Raw genomic sequence first — 13285 nt, forward strand, 5'->3', positions numbered from 1 at the left:
GTGGGAAATCATTGTTCCCCTTTTATAAATACTGGAATACATCAATAAATCATTATATCTATCAATATATTAATCAATTATATTTATTGTGCCCACAAACAGCTGCAGGCTTTAGGAGGGGTGGACGCGCATAATCAATACAGATGGCGCGCAAGGCAATCGTGGCTTAAAGCTTTGTATATCCTGAGTTATCCAAGTAGCGCCATCGTTTTATCGTGCCGCGGGCAATCCTATAGGTGCAGCCGAGGCGCCGTATTTCGGCTTATGAGGTCCTATTCGTCTGCTGTGGCTGCCGCAGACTCACAGCCGTTTGTGAGCACGCTCCGGTTAGTCTAAACTGGATTGCGTCACCGTGCCGCCGCGACACACTACATTGGCGTAGACGCGATTTCCGTCTGAAGTACGGTACTTTGAATCTTATTAAAATATATCCAGTGCTTTATTGCGGCTAAGTAAGTGACTTCTTGATTGCGCGCGCATGAATGCGTGAGTAACTCCACGTCTTCCGCCACGTTTCTTGTGAAAAATTTATATAAGCTTGATCACGCTGGCAAAGACTTCAAACCGGGATATGTGTGATAGGACTTACATCTATCCGCGTTTGTCTAAGCGGCCTACGGTAAAGGCTCTTCCTGTTGCTTTCGACATTATATATGGGTATAAATAAATAATAATTTATTGCGTTCCCGATGAGCTCGCATACATCCTGCGGCCGTGTGCCTTGCAAGATCATGCCCAAGATGGAAGAAGATAAGAGAGATGCGCCTCAGCGGCATCGCTTCGCACCGACGCAAGTGTGCAGAAGATTCCAACCCATTTCCGAAAAACGCCATGAAATGATGCAGCATGAGAGGAATACATGAAATCGTCCTTATTCGCCCACTGGTTTTTATGGCACCATGGCGTGCAACCGCGCTCACGAGAAGGTTTCCGTTCTAGAGTGCGTGAGAGCCCGTGCTCAACCAATCTTTTATTCTTATATGCAATTAAGGCAAATACGGCGAGGGCGTTCAGCTAGCCATCGGAACACTCATCTTCCCCGATTTGGGTTTCAAAGAGAAAGTCACAATGCTCTGGCTTTCTAGTCCGCATGCACCTATGCAAAGTTGGGGAAGCCGTGGTGACCTGAGGTGGCTCGACGATTGCTTGTGAACCCACTGCTTGTGGTAATGGTTGTAGAGCAACTGGTGTTTCATTTACTGGCACCATTCTCTCTGCGTGAGTTGACCGTATCTCAAGAAACGCTGGGATTAAATTTCTTTTAGACTATTCAGTTGGGGTATCGCGGTACTCGGCCATCAGGGCCTGATACGATTGCCGTGCCAGTGCCAATTGATTCAGTCTTCCAGGTGTACTTCGACAGAAGATGAACTTGTGGGTGTGACAACAGTTGCTAGTACCCAAAACTGACCTGGCCTGAAGTTCTCTACAATGAGCTGTCTAGGCCTTGCAACTTCAGAATAACGTGCGTCTTTGGCTTGGACTAGCTTCAATTTCAACTGCTTCACAATAAAATTGTTCCAAAAGTCCGAACAGAGATCTTAGTGACGCTTTGGCAGCATTCAGCTGGACAAGAACCTGTCAGATTATGAGGGGTCGTCAAGAACACAAACAGCAGCCTGGCTATCTTGGTCATAAATTCTCCAGATATGGTCCTTTTCAACTTGTGCTTTACCAGCTGAACTCTTGCCTTAATTCCTATTTTTGATGCTGAATGATATTCTGATACATTGGTGCTCCTGGTGTGATTTACTCAACAAAACTTGAGGATTCGCGCACATATAAATGCAGTACCATTATCAAAAACCATCTCATGGCACAGACATTATTGTCATCCGTACCCGGCCATCATCAGAATGTAAGTGAAATAGACTACGACATGCTTGGAACCTTGGAGTTGGGTTTCCATCTTCCTCTACAAGATTGTTGGGGCCGGAGAATTCATCGATGAAAACCTTGTGTACTCGAAAAGTCCTTTGCCGTGTCGATCTTGGTGCATTTTGTTTGGCGCTGTATTGGCGACGAATTGATGATGGTTGTTCTTTAGGTCAATCTCGGTGAATCTGGCCGTACACCAGACAGCTTCGTCCACAACTCCTCAATCTGGGAAATTCGGTATTGGTTCTGGACTGCATCAAGGTTGACAGACACCTTGCAGCCTTCGAAAATGCAAATGCGATAATCCTTATGAAATACTTTGACGATCGGTGCTGACTAGTCGGAGGACGTTACCCGCTCCAGGGCACACCCTCGCTGTAGTCTTTGCAGTTTTCCAGGTATTTTGTCAAGTAAAACGGTAGGAACACTTTCTGCCTTGATAATTCGCTGTTTTTTTTTCCTTTTGGGTTGTTAGTTTCACCGAAACTTTTTAAAATGTTCGTGGTTCATCAGATACCTAGGCGGTGCGCTCATTTATGAGCAATTGAACATCATTGTCGGATGAGACATTTTTAACGCTGATGTTCCACTCGTCTGTTCAATCCCGTTCAGCAAGCGTAGCAGCATTGCCTTCGGCTACTATTAACAGGAGCTCAAAAGAAGTGATGATTGTACTTTATATATACAGATGCTTTTCAGAAAACAGGCTTCAGCTGCCTGGTTCTCATTTGAACCTTAAAACATTTAAGAGAAAAATAAAAAAAGAATTATGGAACTTTTTTTCTCGAATATTGGAATATTCCTCTTTTGTCGAGGCTCATTTTTGTTGGTTTTCCTTGAAGCTCCAGCTCATCCAATAATGAAATGTTTTCTTAGGAGCGTCTAATGTCCACATGCCATAGATTTCTGCTTTGCTGCGCGGAGGCTTTTCGCGTTCTGGTTGTTCCACGACGTGTACTGGAGCAGACTTTTAAAGCCCATTTTTTATATCCGTCCTCTTTGGAAGCAGACGTACGCTAAAGAGGCCCGAATGAAAAGTCCATCAATGTAACCCTGTTTGGCAGTCAATGTTTTCTAGTGGACCGCTCACTGTGCCTGACTGTACGTCAAGCATGTCTGATTGGCCAACAACCCTACCGAAAAATCCAACAACCCTATCCGGAATATGGAACCGGAAAATTGTTACTGGAAACCCGAAATCCAGATTGCAGACAAAGGAATAATTTCTGAAAACCTAAATTCCAGATAAAGTCCAGATAGAATCCAGAGAGATTTCCGGTTCCATAATCCGGATAGCGAAAAGTTATACCGGATTTTTCGGTAGGGAAGTTACACTGACCGACAGTCACAATCCAGTCAGACTACACTTGTCGGCTTTCTGATGGTTTCCTGGTGGCAGTCGGCCACCGCGAAATGCCATCAAGATGTCTTGGTGGCGATTCTGACTGTACATCGATTGTCTCTGACTGTACGTCAAAAAGCTTTGACGTGCAGACAGACGTACGGTCAAAGGACGTAAAGTTCGTTCGGATACCACTATTTCGTCTAATCTATGAATACGAAAAATAATCTATGCTTGAGAAAACGATTTCGGTACGTGAGCCCATAAAACTGCTGATGTTAGAGATATGATGCGCAACCGACCGACAACCTTGATCAGAAGCCCGCCGAAACGCCGAACACGCCAATTTCGCTTCGCCCATAGAGGCTTCTCCGAGCTTCCATGAAGGATCGCTCTCGACTCGTTTTTTTTTTTTTTTTTTTTGCCCGTTTGTTTCAATCTGTCGATCCTGCCCGGGCTGTACAATGTCTTATGTTTTAGTAAAATTTCTACTCGACAAGACCCAGCCTGTTGTGAGTTCCGACGATGTAAGGGACTTTAGCGGTGTAGTTGAAGATGACAAGGTGTACCGGGTCTACTGGGCCGGAGACACGCGAACAGAAGGATCGTTCTACGACGCGAAAGTACTCTACATGGCAGGTGAGTAGAACTGAAGTACGACGAGTGATGTACGAGTGCTTTGCATAATATGCTGAAGGCTTAACTGCATTTGCAGCTGAAGTATCTCGTATACAACAAATGGTCAAATCGAGTTTCCTAAGCGATAGCATCGCATAGGAGTTAAGGTGTCCGCTTTGTACGCAGGTAAAAGCGGGTTCGATCTGAGGTCGACCTCCTTTTTTTTCTTCTTTTCTTTTCTCGAACATTTTGTTGTTTCGAGGCATTTGGCGATATTTGTGAGTGCTTATAGCTTTACTTTTACATAAATGCTGCCCTTGTTGATGAAATTCCCTTGGCAGTAGCAGTCAGACGTCCTCTGATGGACCATCAGGGCACGTTCCACCAAGGCTGCTGACTGGCAGTCAGTGTCCCAAATTACCTATCTTGATGGAATTTTCAATAGGGCGGTCTGCACTTTTTTTCTTCGTACATTGGCTGGGTGTCCTTTCAATGAGTGCAAATGCCCCAAAATGCGCGGCTGCTCCTTTGCAAAGGGACACTCGCAACATCGGTAGGAGCTCACGCTATTTTTCATCGGTATCCTTGACTTCGGAAATTGTTGGAAATGAAATGTCACTACTCGCATAACTTCGACGTATCGCGTTTTCCAAATTAAATTGCCCCCTCCCCCCCCCCCCCCCCCCCCCCCCCAGAGTAGGTTCCCCTCCGTACTTTAACGTGAGCTTGTGGTCTCCCTCCCGTCGAGTGTGCATGTGCGTGTTATTAATCTCGCAAATGATAAGGTCTCTCAGGAGATCATTGAGAAACGTACAAAATCAGCAGTGTTCTGATAGTTTCGTCAGTGATCGCATGTAGTCACTGATCGATTCGTTCTCTTCGCGTATTCGAATATTGATCTTGAAACCTACACCATGAGCTAGGAATTCAGCAAGAAGTAGTTGCTCAGCGTTTGTTAGTAGGGAGCCAACGTCGTTTCCGTCGGCTTCTCTGGCGCGGGAAAGCTTCGGCGGATAGAACAAGTCAGTGACCCACAGCAGCTGAGTTAGACAGCGCGTTACTTGTTGGCTGAGATGTAATTCTCCGCAAAGAATGGCTCTGTTCATTCATAAAGTTTTTGCAAAACATAATTATCGGAATTCAAAGGTTTCAGCGTACACTATTTCGGCATCTTGTAAGATAGTTATATCTGTGGTTTACCTTTGAGTCATAATTAAGAATATAAACATAAAAAAGAAGCGAAACAAAAAAGCTGGAAGCTCAGTCATCCCAAGCTACAGGAAGCGTTAAGCACAAATCATCCGGGTCTTCCAAACACTATATCTGAGCGCATAGCAGAAGGAGTCGAAATAATCATGAATGGATTGCCTGCTCCGTGTCCAGAAAATATTAAAAATTGAGAAACTCTAAAAGAGGCGCGATTAAACTTTTCGTATACTTTTTGGTGAAATTACTTTCGCACACAAATTTAATTTTTATTTAATTTTTCAGGGCATAGCTTAGAGGCGTTTTACTTTTTCTCTTTCGCCAAAGTTGTCCTGGCATATTAGTTACGCCCACAGCTTCTAGATTATTTGAATAACGAACGCTCTTATGTAGACGACAAAACCCTCTCTACAAAAGATGAATCCAATCCTCTCCACTAGGTCACCGAAAGCAGGACTCTTAGATTGTCTGCGTGTCCGGCTTTCGGTGGCCCAGTGAATAGGTGTTTCTTCTTTGGTGGAGAGGGTCCTGGCCTTATAGACCTTTCCAGCGACAGTCTCGAACGAAGCGATTTCCAGCGCGCCTCCCTGGTTTTGAGAGTGTACGTCAGTGTTGCCCGACTGCGCTGAGCTGTGGGTTTTCTCGTCTGTAGGCTGTGTCAGCCGGCGTAGGAGCAATTTTGAACACTGGTGGCGGCAAAATCGCCTCGCTTTATTTTTTCTTTTGTGTTCTATGGCGAAGAGAATTTCTCGAAATTATTAAGAAAGCGTTGAACTATTTTTGACAACAAAAACAAACAAGCGAAAGCTATTTTCGGCGAGTCCGTGCGCGACAGAACAAATGCAACTGGGTTGTTTGTTTCATTTTATGCTGATCTTTTTAACGGTACCAACACTCAGCTAGCCGTGTCAAATTACAAAGATTTTAACTGCCTAACATATTTGACCACACCAGAGGATAGCCGAACTGCATGGGTATTACCCCCTCACTATATGAAATTCAACGAGTCTCATCAATGGAACAACATATATTATACGTACCCCACGGTGCCGCGTTATTCGAACAGGATTTGAGAAAGGTCTCAAATAACAGAGCATATCCAATATACAATGTTGACGATAGTCACTTCACGACGATCGGACAGAATCCAGCTTGTCTTGGGGTACGTTTTGAAGAGTGACGTTTTTTTACACAGCACTAAAGCCAATGAACGAACGTGTCTATTCAGTTCCCATACCCCGGACCCTATCAGCTGCTTCTCGCCAAGACCGGGAACATATCCGGGAAGGCTTTTCGGAGATTATCTCAAAGGAAATAATCCTCGAAGACCGTCGAACGGCCCGCGTCGCGGGCTGCTTGACTTTCGCTTTCTTCGCTCGCTCTCTTCGTTCGCGTCCTGCGAAGGTCCAGCAGGCTACGAGCCCTGATATTCCCTGGTTCTCACAGTGGAAGATTACAAAAACACGCAAGCATCCTGAACAGGCAAATAGAGTAAACACGTTCAAGGAAAGCCGGCGAACTCCGAACACACAATGCAGGTGGGGCGTCACGCTGACCGGGTTTCCACAGCTCAGGCGGGTGGCAGAAATTTTTGGTTGATAGGGGTCGCTCGAGTCGCAAAATGGCGACGGCCGGCGAGCTGTTTCTGCAGAGGTCTATATATAAAAGCGTTCGTTGTTCAAATAATCCAGAAGGTGTGTTTAAGACTTGTTTTTTCTGTTTTTTTTTTTTTTTTGTTGTTGTTTTTTGTTTTTTACCGTTCCGTGTGTTCGGCTAGTATGGAAGTCCTTCACCCAACTCTCCTGTGTTTTTTCCCTTTCTTCGATATTAGTGAGTCAACACACTTAGTTTTGTTGAGGCGTGAATCCTTTTAACACTAATTGACTTAGTTCACCTGAAGAATAAACTCGAAACCATCTTCTTTCTTAACCCATTAACAAGTGAATTACGAGACATATGACTAGTAATTTATTTCTTGCTTTGTTCTTGATTATATAAGCCTAAGGAGTCTGCAATAGAAGTATAGAAGCGTTGGCACTAAAATGCCAGAAAAGTAAAACACGTAACGTCAACAATATTTCTTATCTAACCAGGTATGAAAAATGTCGAAACATTGGGATGGTTCTGATAACCTCCCCTTGGTGATTCTCATAACGTCACATCCAAAGAACCGAAACGCAGCAGTTCTTTCCCTTCTTAAGGAATAGGAACACTTTGCATATCGTTCACTAGAAGATAGAGACGTCTCAAGGGCGGTGTCAGATGTCCTCGAACTTTTACTCAGGGTGATAAACTCCTTGCACTGCTCTTCAGCGGCGACTGGCCTGTGACCTGTATTGTCGAACCTACAGTCATATGTTGGCATGGCATGATTTCATATTGCGTTGTTGTTCTAAAGACATCGCAGACGATGCTTTCCTACAGGACGCGCTGTGTTTAATTGGAGAGTGATTTTTAATGTGTTTCCATTACTAACGCGGAGGGGTTCACTGGCATCGCTTTTTCTCCCAGTGCCGCACAGTCGCGTTTATAAACTAACAATGCATTCACAATGCAAGCGTCAATAACATATGTGAAAAAAAAAAGTTAAAGACGTTTACGATTCTCAGTAACACCGAATTAGTGCGCAGCTCTTGAGAAGGAGGAGGAGGGAAGGGTACGGAGGGGAGGATATATGCCCTCCTACCCCTCCATACCCCCCTCCTCCTCGCCTGTTGCCCTCCCATTTAGCGGGAAAGTTTCGCCAAATTTCCTGCTAAATTTAGAGACAATAGGAAATTTTTGAAATAACGTAAGCAATTTTAGCGCAGGCTAGCGCAAAATTTAGCGCTTGCGTTAGCGCGCGCTACGCAAGAGCGTTTCAGAATGGCGTTTCTCTGCTGCGACGCAAAAGCCCTAGCATCTCGCAGTTGCAACGCCAGCAAGATAAAGTCACTATTTTAATTTTACACCTGAAATTCTATAAATTGAGAAAAAAGTAAGTTTTTTGGTCCAGGGTAACATTTTAGATTTGTTTAAACATGATAATTCGACGCGAGCGGTCGACCGGTCGTGTCCGCTTGCTTCGTCTCGTCGAGAGAGGTCTCGTGTACTAACTTTCGCACATCGCACCTTTGCCAAAAAATTATCGCGCGTCGCAAGCATCGAGTTGCCGGTAATCATCGCCAAACCGAGTACAATGTCGTCCCGTATTTAAAATCGCAATCGCGAGGATGCCGCCGACGTCGCGCCCACGACGCTGCAAAACCGGCCGCAGCCGCGGTCCTGGGAGCCGCCATTGTGTAACTGTGCTCGTCTTGGTTTTAGCCAACTTCAGATCACGGATCCTCTTTGGGAGGAGCCCAGAGTCTCTTTGCGTACGCACGCAATTTTCGAGAAATAGCATAAGCTAAAATAGCGCCGCAAAGCGCAAGATGTGGTTAGCGTTCGGCACATGCGGAGTGGAGACGATGCTATTCTTGGCGTACGCGAAGTTTTAGCGTGTGTTATTCTAAAACTTTCTAATTTCACCCTAAATTTAGCGGGGCAATTCATGCTAAATATAGCTGGGAAATTTAGAGAAAATTTTTTCACTCAATTTACCGTTGAAACTAATTTGGTGTTGAGGTCACATGACGTCAATTTCCACGCTAAGTATAGCGGGGGAACTCAAGAAGGCAAAATAATCGGGGAAAGTTTCCTGCTAAAATTTTCCGCTATATTTAGGGGGAAATTTTTCCGCTAAATTTAGCGCGCTAAGTTTCGCCGCTAAATGTAATGGGAAATCTTCCCGCTAAATTTAGCGGAAGATCATTTCCGCTATATGTTTATCAGGTAAGTGTTTCCGCTAAAATTAGCGGAAAAATTTCCCGGCTAATTTTAGCAAGAAATTTCCCATAATTTAACGCGCGCGGCTACGCCGACGGCGACGCCGCTCACCCCGGAAACGGGCGCCTAAGAGCTGCACTTTAAAAGGAAGGCGCCACCTGTGAGTCTTTGCCGGCGTCTTCTAGGGGTGAACTAGCATTTTAAAGGGGTAAAACAGCGCAAAAAGACAAAGACAGGTACACAAACTATCATCTCCAAGAAATAAGTCCCGCCACTGTGTCATTTTTCGTTGCAATGATCGCTGAACAGGTCACAGGAACTTCTGATTTGTGGTAGCTGTTGTACCTATTTACACAACTAAGTTGATCCACAAGATCATGTTCATTGTTTAGTAGCGCTACGCATTTTTTTATCGTTCTATTTCACAACGTTTCCTTGTCAGTAAAGTGTTTACAATAGTGTTCGGCTCAAAGTCGCGTGGGTGGAGAGAAAGAAGTGGCACACAGTGGTGGTTGCTTGCTCTGGCACTAGTTGAAAAAGCGCCAGAGTACTTTTTTAGTTCCTGGTTTCGCATATATAGTAAGCTACTGGACTTGAGACAGAGATGCCACGTATAAACCGAAAAACCAGCCGTGAAACATAAATCTGGCATATGTTCGAAAACTTAGGCCCAGAGTTGCCGCATGAAAACCAAACAATCAGAAGTGAAGCCTAAACTTGTCACTTGCTTGATGATTTAGGTCCAAAAGTTCCAGACGACAAGACTACAAAATTCGAAGTCTAACTTTTGCATTTGTGTGGCGAGTGAGTGTCGAAATACAGACTCTAGCAAAAAAAGGGCAAAATATGGCTCTATCTTGTCACAGGAGCTTAGGTGAAATAATGCAATTTCTCCAAGAACCCAAGGACAGAAGGGTAATGGCCTTTTCTATCGCCGTTCAAGATCTCTATTATGACCTACCTCAATATCGTCTCCTGGTGCGCAGAGAGGACAGTGTTGAGTCCTTTGCTGTCGTAGCCTTTCAAAATGCAGCAGTGGTGTCTATCAAGGGTTTTCTGAACCTAATATCTACCTACTTACATTCTAATTTTGCCAACTGGAATGGCTTAACGTTTAAAAAAAAACGAAGTATGTATAGGGTCATATATTGCTCCTGTCCTCAGTGACCTCTTTCTGGTCTTCCACAACAGAATCTTAGAGCAAAACCCTGACGATTCAAACCTAGTGCGTATGTTTCAGTACGTGGATAACTGCTTGGTTTTCATTGACAGAGACGATAGCACCTTCGCCACCTTGGTGGCCGATGTTCTTTCTGCCTTCCGAAAATGCCTTGATTAGTTAAAACTTACTCATGAACTTTATAGGCACCCTGGCAGCTCCCTGCCCAGTTGCCCGACTGCGGGGCACACGGTGGCGAACTTTTCCTGCGTGGCGGCGACGTCACGCCGGTCACGCGCACATCGTATGCGCCGCCTATATAAGGCGGACAAAAGGCGGAGCACAGGCAGTCGCTGGCTGGACTCAGGCGCCGCCGGTGCTTATTGTGTTTGCTGTTAGTATTTTAATCGTCCATGTCCAACTAAATGTATTTTCTTGTTGTTAAAACCGTTGGTTCCGTGTTGTTCCTCCGGGTCGGGTATGCAGCGAGGAAAACCGGCCACAATGGTGGCCAAGCGTGGTATGCTACGCACTAGCAAGGAATTTCACGGGGCTTGGTTGGTTCTTTCGGTAAGCCTCTTTCCCACTCCCCGTGTTTCCTACCGTAACTCTGTCCTTCCGTTACGCCCGCGTTTGTTGTATTGGCGTGCTCCTAACTGTGTTCTTATGACCGCGGCAATCGTTTTGCGCGCTTGTGTTGGTTTCTGGGGTCGTTTCCTTTATTTGCTCCTGTGCTGAGCTAGTGTTGGTATTTCTGTGGCGTTTTTTTTTTCTTTCGTGCTCGCAGGCATGCTCACATGGAAGCAGGAGCCTGCGATGGCCACAGCGGCACAAATAAACCTGCTCACCAAGGTCACGCAGGTGTCTGACTCCGTGATTCAGCGCCTGGCCACCAGCCTGGCCAGCAGGAGATCCCACGGCGAGAGGCTCGACCACACTCGACTGTTCAACTCTACCCGGGGTACGACGACGTCAAGTCCGTGGCAGGCTTCCTGGGCGAGCTGCAGACGGACCACATTGCCTCTGGTGCCTCGAAAGCCTTCATCGTGGACCGGATTTTCCCGTTGGCGCTGCAAGCCAGCGCCAGGTGCTGGTTGGAGTCGTAGTCCCTCTTCACCAGCCTGGCGGACTTCCAGACAAAGCTTCGAGAAGGATTCCTGCCTGCGGGCTACGCAACGCAGAGTCTCCGAGAACTCGAGGCAAGGACGCAGCCCCCGGACGAAAGTCTGGTCCGGTACGTTCGGGTCATGCAAGAGCTCTTCAAGAGGGCAGACCCGAGGTCACCGGAGTCGGACAGAGTAGCTCGGGTCAGAAGACAGTGTCGCCCAAGGTACCACATCTACCTCATCAACCGCACTCTTTTGAGACCCTTGAACAGTTAGCCAGGGGCGCGGGCACCCGCCTCATCGAGGAAGCTCTTTATGCCGAGCGGAACTACGTGCCGCCGCCACCAGCCAAGTACGCCCCTCCACCCAAGTGGACTGTCCGAACGAGACTTCCCTTCCCCACCACGTCAATCAGAAGAGTATGCGCGGCATGCATGGCGATCTCCAATGCGGGATAAGCGGATGTTCGCCTAACTCTCGTCGAGGGGTCTTTGGAGGTCGCAGCGGGGCCCCTGAGGGTCTCGGGCGGGGGTCGCCACGACAGGTAGGAGGTCGTTGGCCGTGCCCTATCGTAAGCTGGGGCCCAACGGAGGTCACCACCCAAGCGAACCATCTTCATCAGTCTGCTCCTGCAAGTGCTGGTGACAGCTTGCACGGTGCGGTCGCAATCCCGCAGCCCACCACCATTGACCCCCGCCACAACGGAAGAAGCCCTCTTCAATACAGCCGGTCGGAAGATCGGTGGCGGCCATCCCATAGAGTTTCTTTATCCGATCACTGGAGGCAGTCCGACGGGCATTTCGGTGCGGGTGTCGTAATTTGGCAACTGTCGTCGGACTGCTGCTACGAGTGTGAGCAGCCCGGCCGTCACCGAAACCAGTGTCCAAGACCTCTGAACACTACAAACAAGAGGTGGCACGAGACGGCGGCAAAGGGCCGGAACCAAAACAACCAGGGGAAGTACGGCCAGCGACACTGAAACCAGGCAGCCCCTCGCCGACGGCCGTTGCAGTACCTGGGAGCAGTGAGGCCGCGGCACAGGTTCTATCGCTATGTCGAATCCAACCCGAGCCCAACATCATTGAACCCCGCATGACGATTTCACTGCTCGATTTTTCCATTGCCGCACTTTTGGATTCTAGAGCCGCTATCTCACTTATAGGGGATTTCGTTTTCGAACTCTGCAGAGCAAAAAAGATAAGCCTCCGGGAGTGCGAAATCTTTTTGCAGCTGGCTTCTGGTACAGCGATAACAGCTGGAGGAGCCGTGAGGCTGCAGACTCGGTTTAATGGAAATAAGCGGCGTCAGCGATTTCTTTATATGCCAGGACTCGTGGTATTCGTGATCTTGGGCCGAGATTTCATTACAGGCGGAAGCATGACACTAGAATTTGCTGGTGGCGAATACCGGCTGGGACAACAACTGGAGCTGACTCCGTTGACCAGACGGGAGGACTGCACCCGTAACCCGCCCACTGCTGCCCTCTTCACCGTGATGCCAGACTTCTTGCCTGCCGGTGTTCGAGAATCGTTGCAAAAGTGCCCCGCAAGCAACCGGCAGAAGCAGGACCTCGAAGCCGTCGTGCAATTTTCCTCACCGATGTTCTCGGAAACGCCTGGAAATACTGACATCCTGGTGTGCCGCATTAAAACCGATGACGCGCCGCCTCGGAGGTGCGACCCGCGGCCGATCAGCGTCCACAAAAGATTACTCCTATAGATGCGGCGCTCGAGGAAATGATCGACACCGGTTCAATACGTGAGTCAAAGAGCCCATATGGGTATTCCCCGTTGTTCTCGCTCCAAAAAAAGATGGACACTCCGAAAAAAGACGGAACATCCAGACTTTGTGTGGATTACAGGGGGCTTAACGATGTGTCCGTACGGGACAGCTACCCCTTTCCCCAGCATTTTCTCCGTAATGTACGCGCTCCGTAACGCGTCAATTCGTTCTCGAGAACGAATTTTCTCGAGAACTATTGAGGAGCATGTCGAACATCTTCGCATCGTACTTGAGCGAATGCGTAATGCTGTCCTCACAATTCGTGCCGGAAAAGTTCAGCTGACTTCGCCAAAGACGAACCTCCTTGGATTCGTTGTGGATAAAGCACGCTCCGGCCCAACGAACATAAGTTGCGCGCGCTAACGGAATACTCAAGCCCACATGACG

The sequence above is a fragment of the Ixodes scapularis genome, unplaced genomic scaffold, assembly GCF_016920785.2.
Source record: "Ixodes scapularis isolate PalLabHiFi unplaced genomic scaffold, ASM1692078v2 PGA_scaffold1__304_contigs__length_218370807, whole genome shotgun sequence".
Taxonomy (NCBI): Eukaryota; Metazoa; Arthropoda; class Arachnida; order Ixodida; family Ixodidae; genus Ixodes; species Ixodes scapularis.